Raw genomic sequence first — 6,000 nt, forward strand, 5'->3', positions numbered from 1 at the left:
TACAAGTACGATGTTCTGATTATTGCAGGCGAAGAAACACCAATATATTTATGTCAACATGAAAGTTATTTTCTTTTAATTTAGCAATTAGTTGTTGTCTTGTGGAAATATGTTAATATTTTCTTTCTTTCAGCAGTAGCAATAACTTGCCCAGATTACTTTCTGGCTAAGTTTATCTTTGATTCATTCGTAAAACAAATAAAATATGAACTTATACAAAAATCCCAATTAAAGGAAAATATGTGGAGATATGTCAAAAGAGATGGGTCATTCTGCATTTTTATATGACATAAAGTAAGTGTCTGACTGGAAGACACACACAAACACTCACTCACACAGGACAACTTGCTCAATATAAACGTGAGAGTTAGTAAAATTATATGGATAATTCTGGCAAGTTATTTTGGTTGTCATGAGATCACTCTGCTAGATATTTTTAAGTCTATTTTGAAAATAATTTTTTTAAAGAGCAATTATTGTATAGTATGAAAAAGTGACCCAACAACACAGTATCACGTCCTAGATGGCTAAACCTTCGGGAATAGCTCTTTATCTCATAGCACAATTATAAACCCCTCAACTCTTTTATCAGTCATATGAATTTGTGTGATTAGCTGACCTCTCCAGCCATTCCCAAGGAAAATAATTTCCCATCATAAAATTAATATATTCATGATACTACTCACACAAGAAATATACTTCATAGAGCTGTTCTTGTGAGTACCAGTTTAATCACAAATCAATGCTAGTAATTTTGTATTTGTCCCTGTGAATTACAATTTATGGCTCATATTGGAATCACGCCATATATTTCTGATTAGGAAACACAAGGGCTTATCCTAGCTTCTCCTATTTCTCAGTTTCAGCTACTTTTTATGTTAATTGCTTATTTCTTTTAGATTTATCTTTTCTTTGCGCCAGATCAAAGCAAAGAAGACATTGTTTGTGCTTCATAACCTAGAAGTAATTATAATAGAAACTGAATTTTAGTAATGGCATGAGAACATCAGTCTCTTACAATTCATTTAAGGTGAATGAAATGTCTAACCAAATTAGACTTCCTTCACTCCTGAATTGTTTGAAAATATTTTTTATTACATATTTTATGTTACTGTTGTGTAATCATATTTATTTAAAAACAAAGTGAAAAATCAAGTGTTGTACGTCAGATGTATTGCATTGCAATAATTAAAACAGATCACCCTGGTTTACCTTTAATGAAGCTCAACATTGTTCAAGCTTTTACCACTAACACAATAATTCTGTCATACCCTATGAATCATACTTTATGAGGAATCCATATTATTAAAAGGGAATACACAGAACAGTGCATTTCAGAGAAAATTTTATTATAGAATGAAAGAAGCAGTTTGTTGTAAAGCTTGCATATTAAGCATAAGGTTAGCTGTACATTTTGCTAGGAAGGGAAGGAAAGTAGTAAGAATTTTTTAAAACATGCTATTTCCTGGCATTGTGCTGGGTTATATGTTCATGATAAATTTCATAACCTTTATTCCTCACAATCATCTTTTATTTTTATTGTTGTATATATGTTACATGTCAGGCAATGAGTTAAACACTGAGGGTACAACAATGAATAAGATCTTAAGATCCGGTACTCTATTCTCATGCAGTGAATAATTATTTGGAAATGTGCATATAAACTAATATTAGCAATACAGAGTGAACAAGCAGTCAGAACAGTCTGTGTAAGAGATAGCCATTGTCTAGAAGATGAATTGTTGGCTTTTTAAAATTTAAGTATAATTTAAATATAGTGAAGTGTCTAAATCTTAAGAGTACAACTTGATGAATTCTTTCATATGTACTCTATCTATGTAACAACTACCTAGAGCCATATATAAACCATATCCAGCAGATATTGAAGGCTCCCAGATGCCTTCTTCTGGTTAATACACCTCTTCAGGTAAAGACTATTCTGTACTCTTCTCATATGTCTTTGAGATTCATCCGTGTTGTTTTATGTAGCAGAATTGTATTCTTTGTCATTTCTATATAATAAATAATTGTATACATATACCACAATTTATTTGTATTCAATTTTAAGTGGGCATTTATATTGCTTCCAGTTTGGGGCTATTACAAATGTACTACTATGAATGGATATTTTGTATATTATATTTGATGCACAAAACTATGCATTTCTCTTGAGTATATACATCAAAGTGCAATTGCTTGGTCATAGATTATGTGCATATATAGTGTTAGTAGTTATTGCCAAACTGTTTCCCTAAGAAATTGTACAAATTTGGACTCATACCAGCAATGGAAGGGATTTATTATTTGCTCTACACCTTCTATTTATTTAGGTCTTTAATTTTTTTATATTTAATGATGGACTTTTAAATAGCATTTTAAAATTTCTGTTTCTAGTATATAGAAATGCAATTAATTTCTTTTTCTTTTTCTTTTTCTTTTTTTTTTTTGCATATATTGACCTCGAATTCAGTTACCTTGTTAAATTGTTATGGACTCTTCTGGGTCAGGGACCCAAACCAACGTCCTGCCCAATGCTGTTCATGCCAATAGAACAAGACTGAGTTTGGCAAAGCATAACAGGAACTTTATTCTTTGATCAAGGAATGGAGAAGGGTGAGCTCATGTTCTAATGGCACTACTGGGAAAAAGCCTTATGTATTTGTAGGCTGTGGCATGGAATGATTAAACTATTTTAGGCAAGTGTAGTTATTCTTCTGTCATACTTGGCCCTTTTGCACACGATGTCTCCTCACCATCTTGGTTTTTGCTCTGGGCATTTTGGTCTTTGCACTCACCCTCTTAATTTTGTGGTTGGAGATCCTTTTCAGTTCCTGTAAGCAAGCATAGCTCATGACATAGTTTGGGTATTGAGAGACATTAGGTTTTTTTTTTTTTTTTTATGATATCCTGATGACAAATTCCCTTATTAACTAATGTTTTTTTTTGTGGATTCTCTTTGAATTTTCTATGCAAACAGTAAAGTCAATTTTAGTACTTCCTTTCAATCTCCTTACCTTTTGTTTCTTTTTTTAGCTTTACTGCATTGATAAGGCTCTCCAACACAGTGTTGACTAGAATAAGGAATCTATGTCTTGTTCTTGAATGCAGGAGGAAGCATTCAACATTTCACTAATAATTACAATATTATTTGTAGATTTTTTAGTACATATCTTTAATTAGATTAAGAGAATTCTCTTAATCTAATTTGCTGCTACTTTTTTAAGATCATAAATGGAGATTGAATCTTTTTAATCTCTTAAGATTATATGGTTTTTACCTTCATTCTGTTAATGTGGTGAATTACATTGATTTATTTTCTAATACTAAACCAATTTTACATTTATGGGATAAACTCATTATGTGCTATTATATAATTATTGGATTTCTTCTGCTAATATTTTATTTAGGATTTTTTTTTTTGCATCTATGTTCACAAGAGATGTTTACCTATTATTTCTTTTAATATACTTGTCACGTGTTTGTGTCCTTATTATACTCGCCTCATAAAATAGTCTGTGAAGTAGCTCCTCTCTCTGTTGTCTGGAGGAGTTTCTGAGATATGTTAATTAACATATGTCGATTAAAAGTTTGTTGAAATTCACTGGTGAAACAAACTAGAGCTTGTATTTTTCTTGTGGGAAGATTTTAAATTATAGACTGGAGTGTTTTTTTTTTTTAAGTTATAGTATTATTCAGATTTTCTGTTTCTTCTTTGTCCTTTTCCTAAGTTGTGCTTTTCATTTTCTCCAGTTCACCAATATCCAGATATTCTCTACTATCCTTGTGGTCATAAGACATACTTCGACATATTATTTCAGTCCTATAAAATTTGTTTAAGCCTAATTTATGACTCAGAATATGTTTGATTTCAATAAATTTCCATCTACACTTGAAAATAATTTATATTTTGTACTTTTTTTTTTAGTGGAATGTCAAAAATGTCAATTAAGTAAAAATGGCAAATAATGTTCAAATTTTCTATATCTTTTCTGACTTTTTTTTACAGCTTTTCAAACTATGCAAAAAACTTTAAAATAACATAATTTCTTTTTTCTCCTCTCACATATTTTGCTTTGTGGTCTTATTAATTCCTATGCCTATTATAAACTTCATTTTGAATAGCATTTCATTGCATATAATATAAAATTCTAGCTTATCAGCTTTCTTCCATTATTTTACCTATGTAATTCCATTATGTATATTTATTATTCCACTTTTGAAGGACTTTGTCCTCTCACCACCACACTCCCCTTTCTTTTCTATGGCTGCAATTAAGGCTTTCCTATAGGTCTTTTGTTCTCAACAATTTCATTACAGTGTCCATATGTGGTTTTTTTTCCTGCTTAAGATTTGCTGAGCTTCTTGAATCTATGAGCTAGTCAATGAGAGAAAGAATCTGAATCAAGATTTTTTTAGTCTTTCTCAAGACTTGCTTGATAAAATAAATCATAAAAGGTTGTATAATTTATAAATTGATTTGCAAGTCATAGCTAAGTAGGGGGTAGCATTTTAATTCGATGCCATAGAAATTATTTTGGTACCTTAATTTTTAATATAGTGGAATTTTATTTTATTTTATTATAGAAAACTCCCTATAATTTCCCATAGCAATATTTGGGTATATTATATGTATTCTAGAAACAATATGGGCTCTATATGTAATCATAGCTACTTTATTTCCAGTTCTAATACATTCTTCCTAATCTCAATGCCTATAGCAGCATGTGTCATTTTTAGTAATTTGTGTTCACAATTATTTTACCTAGCTGCATATTCTGTTATAAACACTAAAAGGCATGGAACATGTCTTATTTATATTTTTAAACCCATCACTTAGAAAATAGTAGACATGATGACTGTTTTTGAATAAAGTTAAAATTTGATACATTAAAAATGGATTGTCATTCTTTGAAATCAAACCTAAGTATATACATATTTCAATAATAATCATTAGAATAGACTGATTTTCCGATTAAGTCAAAGTTTTAATTCTGTCATCACCACCACCATTACTACCACTAAGAAAATAGAGTCTACAGCTTCTTTCCTTCTTTCTCAGACTACAGATCAAGTGTTGAAATCTTCCAGCATTGAGTATTGTGTGAAAGTCTTTGTCTCATTTACTCCTTATACCAGCCCTAGAAAATGGGAATTATCATCACGCCTACTTCACAAATATGGAGAATGAAGCTCAAAGAAGTTAAGAGCCTTATTTAAGGTATGTGGTTATAAATGGTAGAAGAGGGAAACAAATGATATGGATATCTGGGACTGAGAAATTTATGAGTACAATATTCTAGTAGATACTTTTGAGCAGAAAAGAAATATGGAACTTTTAAAAGTAGGTTTGTTTTGTAGTAGTATCGGTGAAGCAATCCTGATTGAGGAAGTATGTAAATATGTCAATATTGTGGGGAGACAGAGCTCTCACTGAGGAAGGCGGGAGATAAAGATATAAAATAGGAGAAGAGAAGGGTGAACCATGTGAGGATGGATCGCAACTGAGGGATTGGAATAGACTCTTGATTCTAAAATGTGTATATTTAGATATATCCCTACATATTTAGGTATCTATATATTTGTTTGTGCTAATATATTTATGTATATTGGTGTATAAACATGCATATGTTTCCTAACTCTGTCCACTGAAAAGGCCAAGAAACAAAGATACCAGGGTATTGATGAACACACATAGCACTCAGATATTAGGTTCTAATACCTGACTCTAACAAAATGAATCAGGGCTCCTTGAAGAGATACTGAGTACAGAGCTGAGGCAGAGGAGATAACCCTGGAACATCTTGTTATACTAGAAAATAAGAAAGTCCTGAAAACAATGATGAGACCTGTCACATAGACATGAGTCAGCAAAAGAGGGCTTTCTCCTGTCAAATCAAGGACAATTTGAGCATCAAATAACAAAGGAAAGTAATGAATTATAAATTCATTTTCCAGTTGGAAAAATTAGGAATCCACAAATCCATATCAATAATAAATAGA

The 6,000-nt window shown here is 31.0% G+C and overlaps 1 protein-coding gene across 1 annotated transcript in view; it reads right to left on the reverse strand.

Annotated features, from left to right (window-relative positions):
• TYRP1 (tyrosinase related protein 1) overlaps positions 1–4,232 on the reverse strand; it is a 41,790-nt gene extending 37,558 nt beyond the window's left edge. Inside the window, exons 1-2 of the mRNA XM_011382224.1 lie at positions 4,226–4,232; positions 3,015–3,023 (exon numbers count right to left, since the gene is read on the reverse strand). The gene's annotated coding sequence lies outside the window, so the exon portion shown is untranslated. The remainder of the gene's footprint in view (positions 1–3,014; positions 3,024–4,225) is intronic.
• Between the last annotated feature and the right edge of the window lie 1,768 nt (positions 4,233–6,000).

Source organism: Pteropus vampyrus, unplaced genomic scaffold (genome assembly GCF_000151845.1).
Source record: "Pteropus vampyrus isolate Shadow unplaced genomic scaffold, Pvam_2.0 Scaffold466, whole genome shotgun sequence".
In the NCBI taxonomy this organism is placed as follows: domain Eukaryota; kingdom Metazoa; phylum Chordata; class Mammalia; order Chiroptera; family Pteropodidae; genus Pteropus; species Pteropus vampyrus.